A 13,676-nucleotide genomic window follows, 5' to 3' on the forward strand; every position below is an offset into this window, starting at 1 on the left:
CCTCCATCTGTAGGAGCCAGTTGATGTTAGTTTCAACTCCATCCTTACCGCATTATGGTTGGAGCAGGTTTTTGGGCAGATTTCCACTTTCATTATCTTTGGTGCCATTCCTCTAGTTACCCATATTTGGTCAATTCTAGTCCATGTCATTTTAGCTTCAGAAAAGAAGGTTCCCTCTCTTCTCAAGGGGTTCTTTGTTCTCCAAGTGTCCACTAAATCAAAATTGTCTATCATCTCAAAAAATGTTTTCGGTAGTCTACCATCCTTGGTAACTGCCTGTCTCTGTGCCTTATCCATGTTTGTAGATACTACTCCATTCATGTCCCCCATCAAAATCAGATTGTAATCCAAATAATCCAGTAAGGTCTCATGCAACTTTTTAAAGAAGTCAGATTTCCCCTCATTCGGTGCATAAATTCCTACTATCAAAAATTTCTCTCCTTGAACTTGAATTTCAATTGCCAAAAATCTTCCTTGGTCATCTTTAAAAATTAATTTCGGTGATAGTCTCTCCTTTGCATATATCACAACTCCTCTTTTTTTGACTTTGTCAGATGAGATAAACTCCTGTCCCAATCTCTTATTAATCAGTAGTTTCCTGTGTAACCTTGTTACATGTGTTTCTTGTAGACAAATCAAGTCCAATTGTTCCTTTTTTAGTAAATGAAAAACAGTTTTTCTCTTTCGAGGAGAGTTCAAACCATTACAATTCCAACTTAACAGTTGCAGAGCCATGATGGGGTTACTTCACTTTACCTCCAACTGCACCAAGTGTCTGTTCTTGTTCTGTCAGTGGTATCTCTTTCTCTGGACCATGCAGTCCAAAAGTTAAATTTGCTATGTCTAGTATTCCTTTTTCCAGTGCTTTTGGCTCTTCTCCGGATTCCACTTCTTTCTGTAGATCTTCTCCGTGATCCTTCAGAAACCTATCTTTGTCATTGACTGATCTTATTTTTATCTTTCTTCCTTTATATTTAAAGGACAGGCCTTGAGGGAATTCCCACCTAAAGATGATTCTATTTCTTCTCAGCAGGGCAACCAGATCTCCGTAGTTGAGCCTTAAGTCCAAAAGATGTTTTGGAATGTCCTTGAATATCTCCACACTTGAATCGTAAATTTCCAAAGTCTTTTGGTAATGCAGATTCAAAATTTTGTCTCTCTCCTCTTTTGTTCGAAGGGTAATCAAGCAGTCTCTCACCTTATTCCTCCTTCCTCCTCTTCCAAGTCTAAATGCACTCTCTATCTTAAATTCTTCCTTCCCCAAATCCTGTTGCCAGAAATCTGCGAATTCCTGTGTAAGAAAATCAGCCAAATTGTCTTTCTCACGTTCTGGTACAGCCCTGATTCTTAAATTTCTTTGTTTCTCTTTCAATTCAATCATAGACAATGTCAAGCCGTGGTCCTCCAGTTGCTTATATACCGGTGGTATCTTCTCTTGAGTAGCAGTTGCTATATCTTTTGCTTCTTCAGCTATCTTTCGAGTCGAAGCAGATTCCTGTAGTAATTTTTCAATAGACTCTGTGTTGGTATTCACCTTCTGTCCCAAATTATTGATGCTTGTAGTATTCTGGTCAATTTTAGCTGATGCTTCAGCTACTTGTTTATTTGTTTCAGCTACTTGTCTAGCTAAATTTTCCAAAGATTCATTAATTTTTCCAAGTGCCTGTGCCAAAACGTCTTCGGACGACATAACTTTTGGTTTAACCTGTGGAGGTGCAGCCCCTCGTATTCTAGATGGTCCAGATGTTGAAGCCCTTCGCTGCAACGCAGTATCTGTCCGATAGGGTCTGCCAGACCTAGTAGTTTTTTCCTGCGCCAACTCTAACTTTCCTCTTCCATCTGTCATAACACTCTCATGAGAATTCAAGGTCGATCCCACGGCTGGAAATTTGTTTTGAAATGGAAAATCCCTCTAGCCCAGTTGTTATTGTAGCAATGTCAAGCCTCCTCTAGGGGGACACAGTAACAGCCAAAGCTTGCAACTTTTAAAAAAGAAAATAGTCCTTATAAGTCCCCCAATTCACATAAAAACAACAGTTTCAGTTGCACTTAATCAGTTATTTTAAAACCAGGAGAAGTTCAGAAACACTGTATCTCTTTTGCAGAGTTAGCTGTCAAAAGTCCTCTGCTTACCAATAGGCTTTCCACAGAACGGCATTCCTTATCTCGGGGCAGTCCGTTCCCAGGTTTTAGGCGGTGGATTTTAACTTCCTTTTCCCCTTTTTTTGCAGAATAAATACAGTTCAAACCTTTCCCCCCTCCTCTCCTGCAATCCGGAGGGGAGATCGCTTTCCAGATGTTAAGATTTAAGTCTTTTTTCAAACGTCTTTCCGAGTTTCCGCTTACAGTCTCTTTGCTTTGATATATTTAAAAGAAAGGAAGGCAGACTTCCTGTTTATACCTTCCCACTTCGGTGCCGAATTAACTTGTTTTTCCCCTTTAAATCCAATTTAATCCTACTCACGGGTAGTTGCTTTCAAAGTCAAATTGTCCCAGGAAAAAGTCAGCGCTCTCCAATAACGGCTATGCGGCTTCACTCCGCGGAAGAAGCAGTCGACTCTCAGCACCGCGCCACTCACCCCGTCCTGCTCCGGAGCCCTTAAAAGGGTCCCTTCGCAACTTGGGGGGGCGCAAAAGGTGCCCGCCGAGTCCCCACGTTCACAGGCTTCGCCCGCCTGTGTTTTTTAAAGGGCCCCCGCTTCGCCGCAGCGGTAAGACCCGATCCCGCGGAGCTGGTCCCTCAGAGACTCAGAGGGAATCCGCCATTATCGATGGCGCCAACCCGGAAGTCCTAAGGGGAAATGTCTGTGCGTGTTATGGAGCGAATGCCTACGGATGGCGGGGGGATCTGCTGCAGTCGTGAGCAGAGGATCCGTGGTTTCCCTTCCTTCCCTCCTCCGTGGCTTGCTTTGAAACAGCAAAGCGGGAGAAGAGCCGCTGAGTGGGGAGGAGAGAGGGACAGAGAGCCTGCTTGCTTTAAAGGAGCAAAGCGGGAGAGGAGAGGAGCCACTTACACGAGTGTAAGCGGCTCCTGTCCGGTTGGCTCCTTTAAAGCAACCATGTCCCTCTCTCCTCCCCACTCAGCTCGCTAAATAGCAGCAAAGTTTTTCAGCGAGCGGGGAGGAGGGAGAGAAGCAGAGCCTGCTTGCTTCTCCTCTTATACCCCTCTTCTGCATTATTAACAGCATCCTTCTCCACCCACCCCACACGTGTTCCTTGTCCCTTGAGTGCTTTTCCTTCCCTCCCCACTTAAAACATGGTTACAAAGCACGGATCCACATGGATCTTCAGGATTTTTGCACTGGGTCACCCCAAATTCACCATCAGATCACATAGCATGTCCATGGCTACAGCTTGCACCAAAAAAAATCACGCACCCACTGTTGCCTGGGGCCGCAGTGGTGCAAAAACGTGGTTACAAAGCATGGATCCACATGGATCCTCAGGATTTTTGCATTGGGCTACCCCAAACTCACCGTCAGATCACATGTCTGTGGCCACAGCATGAACCACAAAAATCATACATCCGCTGTTTCTTTTAGATTTTTTTTTTCTTGTTTTCCTCCTCTAAAAACTATGTGCGTGTTATGGTCGGGTGCGTGTTACAGAGCGAAAAATACGGTATTTTATGATTTCTGTAACTCTAGGAACAATATTGTTATTTTGGTTAGTATTATAATAATTAGTGCTTTGCTGAAAATTAGTGCTTCTGCATTTCCCCCCGACCATTCTCCTTCAGTTATGGATAAACGAAAATTGAAAATTATAAAGGGGATAATCTGTGTGTGTGCATGTGAAATTCTCATGAGGACAGGGGTTTTGATACATTTGCCATACTCAAGGGTTGTTTGTGAGTGTCTTTCATTCTGCAAATAACTCCTCCCATGGGGTTCTTTCAGAGCAGGAGTGTAAGCACCCAGGGAGGCTGCAGAATGTTGGAGAATTGTTACAAGGTAGGGTTAGAACAACACAGCCCCTGAGTTTCTAAAGGGCTCCTGAGATAGAAGAATGAAGCCTCTTTCTCAGAGGAAGGAAACTTTCAGTAAAATGAACAGATTTTGGCATAGTAGTACTAGCAGACCTTGTAGCTTGGGTGAATTATATTGGAATAATCACTTACAGTTCCTGGAATTCAAAGGCTTTATTCATGCAGGAACTAGTTACAGAGTGAGTGGAGTTGAGAGAGAGAGAGAAAGTAGCAGATATCTTCTCTGGAGAGAAGAACAAACAAAAATTGCTCATCCTTTAGGAGTAGAATTCACTTAGACAGAGAGCTACAAAAATGGCTGGCTAAATTTCTATACAAACAGTGTCCTCTGGTGTTTAAAGTAACACATGCATTAACTATGAACTCAAGAAAAAGAAATGTATTTGCTTTTCTTCAACAAGTACTACTAGTCTGGTGTATGATTGAGAGTTTATTTCTCACTGAGCTGATAAGCCTGCATCTCAGCTGTAACACTTCAGACTGAAGGTGGAAATTTGCAATACTAAATGTTCCTCTATTTATTTATTTTTAATTCTTCACATGAAAAAATATTAGGAAGAAAGTCCTTTCCCAGTCATCCTGGCTTTGTATGGATAAATCAAAGGATAAATTAATAGGAGAGAGAGCTAACTTGGGTTTTAAGGGAAGTTTGGTTTGGAGGATAAAGTTTGGCACGGTGGCTCAACTGAGGCTTGATCAAATACAGTGAATATACAAATAACTTCCAAGTTTTGAATTGGTGGATGGAAAGAATGGATAAGAGAAAAGGACTTAAAAGAAAGTGAGGCTGAAGAAAGAAGTGGAATGGCAATCAGGAAACAGGGAAGGATTTCAGCAGAGAAATGGCGAGGAACCACCTTGACCATTTTGTATGTGTTGTAAAGGCTGCAGGCTTATGGATACTTATCTGTACAGGAGGCACCATTGCATTTTCTGAGTAAACATGCATAGAATTGGCCTGAAAAATGGATAGACACAGGGATGATCTCTCACCTGACACTGCTCTGTTTGCCTGCCTGCCTTTGTGTTTTGGAAAACAAGCTTGTTCTGCTGAGCACAGTTGCGAAAACATTTTGGTCTTGCCTTCCCCCTGTAGCTTAAGCAATCAATTATTCACAAAATATCTCCTTGATCTTCTGCATAATGCAACAGAAATTGATTTAGAGGAAGAGGGCTCTGTCATCTCCTTCCCAAGTTATAAGCTATCTGCAGTTGTTGGGGTTGGGGTTTTTGAGGACTTTTATACTTAAAAACCAACAACCCTGAAACAGAGTTTTTATCGTGCAATATTTATGACATACTAATGGAGGGTGGGGGAGAGAGATGAATGGCAGGTTTGTTCCTTCTAGCCTCAAATATTTCAGAAGAGTGAAACTTTAGGTTACTTCCTGATAAACCACCCTTGCTTCCTGTTTTGCCCCACAATTGCTGGAGGCAGACTCCCTAAGGATTTGAAAAAGAAAAATATAGAAGGGGAGCATAAATCGCTATGGACAGCTGAAACTGGAAACTAAGATAAAATGAAAAGGAGAAGGTAATGATAAAACAGAGAAGGAAGCAAGATGGTAGAGTGAATAATGGTATTTGGCATTGAACAGTTGGTGTACCAGCAGGACAGCTGGAAAAGGTTGGATACCTGTAAATATGTCTCTGAAGCAATGTCACATTGAAGCAAATTATTATTGGAGAAAATCATGTGTTAGTACGATTTCAATTTGGGAAACAAGAAAGGAGTTTAGCACCCCTCCCCTACAGTTCTCATAATGTATCAGTTGCAAGAAGCACAATGTTTCTTTTTACAAGCATACAGTATAAGGTAAAGGTAAAGGTAAAGGGACCCCTGACCGTTAGGTCTAGTCACGGACGACTCTGGGGTTGCGCGCTCATCTCGCTTTATTGGCCGAGGGAGCCGGTGTACAGCTTCCGGGTCATGTGGCCAGCATGACTAAGCCGCTTCTGGCGAACCAGAGCAGCGCACGGAAATGCCGTTTACCTTCCCGCCGGAGCAGTATCTATTTATCTACTTGCACTTTGACGTGCTGTCGAACTGCTAGGTTGGCAGGAGCTGGGACCGAACAATGGGAGCTCACCCCGTCACGAATTCGAACCGCTGACCTTCTGATCAGCAAGTCCTAGGCTCTGTGGTTTAACCCACAGCGCCACCCGCATCCCTTTTGCAGTATAAGGTAGGTAAGTAATATTTCAGTATTGTGGGTGAGAGCAAGAGGCTCATCTAGCAAGTACATAGCAGAGGGGAGATTTAAATCAGGGATTTTCTGATTTTCAAGCTCTGTCCTGTTATAACTGCTGTGCTACACCAGCTCTCAAAATTGGCAAATTTCTTGCTCCTCAGGCAACGCTCGAAGCATCTTACATTAGCTAATCTGGCAGGGAGTGTTTGCAGCTGCTGGTAGCTGCTCTCAGAGTCATCCTTGCTGTGCCGAGTTCCCTGGAAGCGGCTGGAGGACTCCCTCTCCTTCTCCCACACCCAGCCCTGCCCAGCCTTTGTGCGTCATTTAGGGAGTCCCCGTGCTTGGCTGCCTTCCAAGACAGCAACCAGAAGCGTTAGCAATTCCTGCTTCGTGCTGTGAAGCTCGTGCTGTGATTTCTTTTCTCTCCCCTGTTCAAATGCCCCCTCCGAGTTGTGCGTGGAGAAAAGCTGTGGGCAGGATTCCTTGCTTGAGGGCTCTATCCTGCTTGTCTCTATGGCTCAGTGAGAGCATATCCTACCTTCATCCTCCCATTTCTGAGGTTGGCTGTTAATCCTCAGCATTGTTTCAAAGGAGGAACATCCCTTCAAAGGCTGAGACTTTCAGCCACAACTGCTTCTTAAGCTCTTAGCTAAGCTGGTCCACAGCCAAAGTGGGTTTTGAATTGAACATTCAGTGTGCTGATTCACATCCTATGGTTGCCACCCCATTGCAGCCCCTTGTACTGGGATACTCTTGCTGGTTTGGTGCGTCCCAAAGGGGCATTTTTGTGAGTTTTCCAGCCAAGGCTGGCTTCGCACACCTGCTGTCATTTTGCTGTAATGGTACACATGACATTGAGACAGGCTTGTTGAGGGCGAGGGAGATGACACGGAGTGTGGCAAGAGCCCTGTGCCAAAGGCTGACATCACCAGGCTGACTTTAAAAGATGCCAAAACTCAATGTAAGTGTGAGATCCAGCGGCATGTCTTTTCTGAAATAGCATGGGTCTTGTTTTCAGGGTCAGAGTTGAGTCTAGGTCCTGGGTATGGAGTGGGTTAAGGGGCGTTAACCTTTCTTGGTGCACATCCCGCTGGACTCCTTTGGGAGGTGATAAATTTATATCATCATCATCATCATCATCATCATCATCTGCCTCAGCAGCCTGAACCTGATAAAGACCGCTGTGCCTCCAATTTACTGTACTTTAAAACACCATTCACTAATTGTGTGAACTGCATAGTATACAGTTTGACTCTAAGGCTGTAGTCCTTATCTGCAGGTAAGCCCCGGTGAATTCAGTAGGACTTACTGCTAAATAGACATGGTTAAGCTAGCTCTATAAGCGACTGCGTAGCAAGCACCCTTTGGCAGAGCCATAGCTAGGTGATCTTGCGCCCCTGGCACAACCGTCCAGATTGCGCCCCCTAGCCATGGACAAATTAGCTCTTCTTTATGCCTCTCCTCCAACCCCCCAATTCAATTTACCCTCTATTTAAAACCTTTTCTTATGAGGCAATAATCGATATTTTTATTTATAGACATATTTATGGACATATTTTTAAGCTGATTTTGCGCCCCCAGCTCATCTGCACCCCTGGCGGGGGCCTGTTTCACCACCCCCTAGCTACGGCCCTGCCCTTTGAGTGTTCCGCCTCAGGTGTCAAAATATTGTTAAAGGTTTGGAGGAGGAACCCCCTAAACATGAATAAAAAGTAGAATTTTGAATATTTGGGATGTGAAGGGAGAAGCAGCAAGAATACTCATTGCAAAGTATTGGAAGACACAAGATCTACCCACTCTGGAAGAATGGCAGATGAAGGTGATTGACTACATGGAATTGGCAGAAATGACTGGCAGAATCCGAGACCAGGGAGAAGAGTCGGTGAAAGAAGACTGGAAGAAATTTAAAGACTATTTACAGAAATATTGTAAGATTAATGAATCTTAGAAGGATGTTGGATAGAACTAAGTGGTTTCCGGCTGTAATACTTTAAGAGATACGAAAAAAGGTTTACAAATGGGTAAAAGCTTAATGGTAAGGATTTGCTGAACTAACAAACTGAACTGGAATACAAAAAAGGGAGGTATGAGGAGGTCCGGGGAAATAAGGGTAAGGAAGATATGCTATGGAAAGTTAACGTGTTTTTAACTGTTTTTATCTTGTATGTTTTTCTTTTCTTTTTTTTTTGTTATATTTTAAAAATTTTATTCTTTTTTCTGTATTTTCTTGTATTTTCATTTTTTTGTTTTTGTATTCTTTGAAACTTTAATAAATATCATTTAAAAAAAAAAGGGATGTGAAGGGAGAAGTACAAGCTGCAGAGGAATTCCTAGGCTGGTCTATTTAGAACAACCTGGTCAAGCTGGGGCCATTAAGATACAATGCAGGGCTAATGGCAAGGCAAGGGAACTGTCCTGCCGCTCAGCCCTGAGGTGTGAGCAGAGACGGGGGATTTGGAAGGTCGCCAGGGTAACCTGGCATGTCACAGGAAGAGTCTGGAGCCTTTGGCACAAGGCTTGGAACAGCTGAAAAAAGGCCAGAACGACTGGCTGGCTGGCTGAAGGCAAGTAGGGAGAAATGCCCTGGACACAATAGCTTGTACCGCTGTGGAGAACAAGCCCCTCTTGAAAGGACCATGCTGCAAGAAAGGGACTCCATGCATACTTTGTTGCTGTTTAGTTGTGTCCGCCTCTTTGTGACCCCCTGGACCAGAGCACGCCAGGCACTCCTGTCTTCCACTTCCTCCCGCAGTTTGGTCAAACTCATGCTGGTAGCTTCGAGAACACTGTCCAACCATCTCGTCCTCTGTCGTCCCCTTCTCCTTCTGCCCTCAGCCTTTCCCAACATCAGGGTCTTTTCCAGGGAGTCTTCTCACAAGGTGGCCAAAGTATTGGAGCCTCAGCTTCAGGATCTGTCCTTCCAGTGAGCACTCAGGGCTGATTTCCTTAAGAATGGAGAGGTTTGATCTTCTTGCAGTCCACGGGACTCTCAAGAGTCTCCTCCAGCACCAGAATTCAAAAGCATCAATTCTTCGGCGATCAGCCTTCTTTATGGTCCAGCTCTCACTTCCATACATCACTACTGGGAAAGCCATGCATACTAAAGGTGTATATATGTGAATAAACCATATATCTTAAAGCTACGACGGCCTCTGCTGTGTTTTGCATCTCAAACAAGCACAGACCCTGGGTGAACACCTGGAACCCCCTGGAATCTTGCCATGGCTTGGTAGAGATTGGGAGTGGCGCCCAACTTTTGTAACAATATATTGAACTGACCCAAGCACTGAGCATCTCAGTCCACTTGCGTGCGGACTGAATCCTTTGCTGACTTTGCAGTATAAGGCAGCCAGCCACCTGTTATCTTAGCCCCACCATTGCGTCCCACTTATGATTACTTTCCCCAGCCCCTATTTGCTTTATAGGCTGCTTAGGACAACGTGTTCTTATGGGCGAGAAAGTCACTGCTTAGCTACTCTGATGTGAGCGGACTGTGTGTCTCCTGGCAGCCAGCTTTCAAGGCTAGAGCTTGTTTCTTCTGTTAATAGCTGTACTATTCTGAGAGGTCCCTAAAGGAGCTGGTTGTGTTGGCCTTGTGCTTGTGCACTCTCTCCCTCCCTCCTCCTTTTCTATTTTATTTCTTAATACAGAGGTTTTCAACCTTTTTAAGTGCACGGCTCCCTTTACCAAGTACATTTTTTTCTGCAGCACCCCTGTGAGTAAACATGCACCCAGCCACAGAAGCCCAGTTATGTCAACCCTTTCCTGCAGAGCCGACAGCCATTCATGCTTTTCAAACACCCTCCCTTGTAGAGTGTTCCCTCACCCTCTTCTCCTCTCCTCTTCCCTCCCCTGGCCAGCCCCAGAGGCACCATTCATTCGCCTGGGGAGCTTGTAGCCAGGACTGCTGCAGCAAGGAGCTGCGCAAGCCTTTTGAACATCAGAGGAGGGAGGGAAGGACAGAGGCCGGATGTTGTCCGCGGCACCGCTGACCATCATGCAAGGCACCCTAGGGTACCACGGCACACTGGTTGAAAACTACTGGGTAAAATGAAGTTCAAGAATGCTCAGTCGAGTGCCACCCCTTCCTGGGTCCCAGCCAGGCCTGATCTGACATGTGGTCCAAACACTTCTTCCTCTTCTTAAGCGTCTCAAAGTGCAGCTAAGTTATAGGTAGGCAAAGTAAGGCCAAGGGGCCGGATGCGGCCCAATCGCCTTCTCAATCCGGCACATGGATGGTCCGGGAATCAGCGTGTTTTTACATGAGCAGAATGTGTGCTTTTATTTAAAATGCATCTCTGGGTTATTTGATGATCTCCTTCTACTGGTCCACAATAGAAAGTGTCCTTTCATACTGCATCATGGTGTGGTACGCTGGTTTGACATAATCTGATAGGAAGTGCCTACAGAGGGTGGTGAATACAGCACAAGATATTATGGGCTGTCCCGTGAATCCGGTGGATGAAATAGCGGAAGAACTTTGCCTCAGGAGAGTGAGGAAAAATCTCAGGGATGATTCACATCCTGGCTGGCATTTTCTTGATCTCCTGCCCTTGGGCAGAAGATATAGAAGCATGATTAGTCGCACCAACAGGGTAAATAACAGCTTCTATCTGTGGGCTGTTAGGCTGCTGAATGAAAAGATAACAACAAGGCAACTGACTTTTGGGTTTGGTGGGTGCGCATCAGTAAACGAGGGGAATTAAGACTAAGAGAGCTGAGTGCTCATGTGATCTCACTGTATACAAGTTGTACAAGTGGCAATAAAGTATTTCAATTTCAATTTGTTCATTCCCCCCCCCCCCAAATATAGTCCGGCCCCCCACAAGGTCTGAGGGACAGTGGACCGGCCCCCTGCTGGAAAAGCTTGCTGACCCCTGAGGTGAGCACTTTGACAGTCGCTCTGTCTGGGAGAAATTTGGGGTAGGGGTGGGGGACACCCATCGCCCTGAGGGAAATGGAGGGGAGGGAACTCAGCTGAAAGCCAGAAACTCTGGCAGCTGGTGTGGGCGCCTCCAGCTTTGGGGGCCCAGATCCAATGTTTTTCAGGGTCATTATCAATGCGGAGATCTACTGGAGGGTCCTGCCCTGCTTGCTTCCCATCTGAGTAGAGCTCATGTCTGAGGTCTCAGCAGGGCTGCACCCTGGCAGATCCTCTGGGTAATGTTGGACACAGGGATAAGAAGCTAAATGCTGATGCCTAAGGATGTGCCAAGTTGCACCTAACAAGCTTACCCAGGGAACAGCCGGCCAACGCAAATCTCCCTCACTCTCTATTCAACACCCACAGATGAAATTTTGAAAAGCGCTTGCATAAGACGTAAAAGAAGAATTCAAGCGAAGCGAAAAGCTTTGTGTGGGATTTACAGTTCCTGGAAGGTGAAGAGAAAAAATGTAGGAGCGGGAGATAATCTGGTTCTGCTGGAAAGAATATTATGGTTCAGCAGCAAATACTGAGGATCTTGTTTTGGAACTAGTCCTTCTTAAAAAGTAATTGTTAAGAAAGGATATTTTTGGGTGGAACTTGGTATTTGGTACAGAATTTGATTCGCAGATCAATTTAGCCCTCCTCTTTATTCTTAAAAATGGATTAGAAGAGGCCAAGGCAAGGATTTTGAAGGCACCAACATTCAGGTGTTGGTATCATCCTGTGATTACATGGTTAGCTGCACCATGTCCTAGGCACAGGCATTGGCATAGGGGATGGGCACCCCTTACCTCTTCACAGGAGGGACATTCTTTGCACCAAGTGCAGGATTGGTAGAAAGTTCTGTTGTTGGGACAAGTATATAAGATACCATTACGCTTTCCATTTTTAAGTTCAGAATAGAGTAGTTGCTTTGGAAGACGATAATCAGGTATCCACACAACATGATCAGTCCAACGAAGGACGTGTGGGTCTGGAATTGGCCTCCACAGTCACTTACGGACTCATTGTTAAAACCGTGTTTATGGAAGGCAATCTTACTCGGCTACGAGTGATCGCCAAAGAAGAAAGAAGAAAAAGTAAGAAGAAGATAAACCTACCATGTAGGTTTGCACCTCTTCCAGGCCACTCCTGTTCTATCCAGGGTTCCACCCTATTTTAGCTGTTTCACTTGTACATCTTCACTGGCAGAAGGCTCCACAGGTGTATTTGTTGTGTTCCACTGGCACATCTTTCATGTGGGTGCTGCATCTTGAGTTTTGGCAGTGCCAAATCCAAGAGCCTCTTAGCTGGTAGAACTCAAGCATTGCACAGGAATGCTCCCTTAATCATCTTTCATGAGATCTGTGTATATCCATCTGTACCCTGCTTCCAATGGTCTCTCATATTTGGTTCCAGTCCTGGTTTTCTGTTTTAATCTTATGTTTTCCTGCACCCTTGCTGTGTAGGTGTTATATCTGTCTGCTTTGTAAAGTGTGATGGTGATTCTGCTTCTCTTCTCTTGAGAAGTTGTACTCATCTTCTCTATTAAACACCAGGCCTATTCCAAGTAATTACTTCACAGGATCTGTGAGCTGCTTGGAGTCACTTACTTACTTACTCTGCCACCCTCCATCCAAAGATCATAGGGCAATTTAAAAATGCAACATGAGAACACAAAACAGCAACAGCAAACCAATAACCCCCTCGCACAAAGACCCCCTCCCACAAAGGGTCGTTGTTGTTGTTGTTGTTTAGTCGTTTAGTCGTTTCCAACTCTTCGTGACCCCATGGACCAGAGCACACCAGGCACTCCTGTCTTCCACTGTCTCCCGCAGTTTGGTCAGACTCATGTTTGTAGCTTCGAGAACACTGTCCAACCATCTCGTCCTCTGTCGTCCCCTTCTCCTTGTGCCCTCCATCTTTCCCAACATCAGGGTCTTTTCCAGGGAGTCTTCTCTTCTCATGAGGTGGCCAAAGTATTGGAGCCTCAGCTTCATGATCTGTCCTTCCAGTGAGCACTTAGGGCTAATTTCCTTAAGAATGGATGCATTTGATCTTCTTGCAGTCCATGGGACTCTCAAGAGTCTCCTCCAGCACCATAATTCAAAAGCATCAATTCTTCGGCGATCAGCCTTCTTTATGGTCCAGCTCTCACTTCCATAACATCACTCCTGGGAAAACCATGGCTTTAACTATACGGACCTTTGTCGGCAAGGTGATGTCTCTGCTTTTTAAGATGCTGTCTAGGTTTGCCATCGCCTTTCTCCCAAGGAGCAGGCGTCTTTTAATTTCGTGGCTGCTGTCACCATCTGCAGTGATCATGGAGCCCAAGAAAGTAAAATCTCTCACTGCCTCCATTTCTTCCCCTTCTATTTGCCAGGAGGTGATGGGCCCAGTGGCCATGATCTTCGTTTTTTTGATGTTGAGCTTCAGACCATATTTTGCACTCTCCTCTTTCACCCTCAATAAAAGGTTCTTTAATTCCTCCTCACTTTCTGCCATCAAGGTTGTGTCATCTGCATATTTGAGGTTGTTGATATTTCTTCCGGCGATCTTAATTCCGGCTTGGGATTCACCCAGCCCAGCC

This window comes from Podarcis pityusensis (genome assembly GCF_964106645.2).
Source record: "Podarcis pityusensis genome assembly, chromosome: 17".
In the NCBI taxonomy this organism is placed as follows: Eukaryota; Metazoa; Chordata; class Lepidosauria; order Squamata; family Lacertidae; genus Podarcis; species Podarcis pityusensis.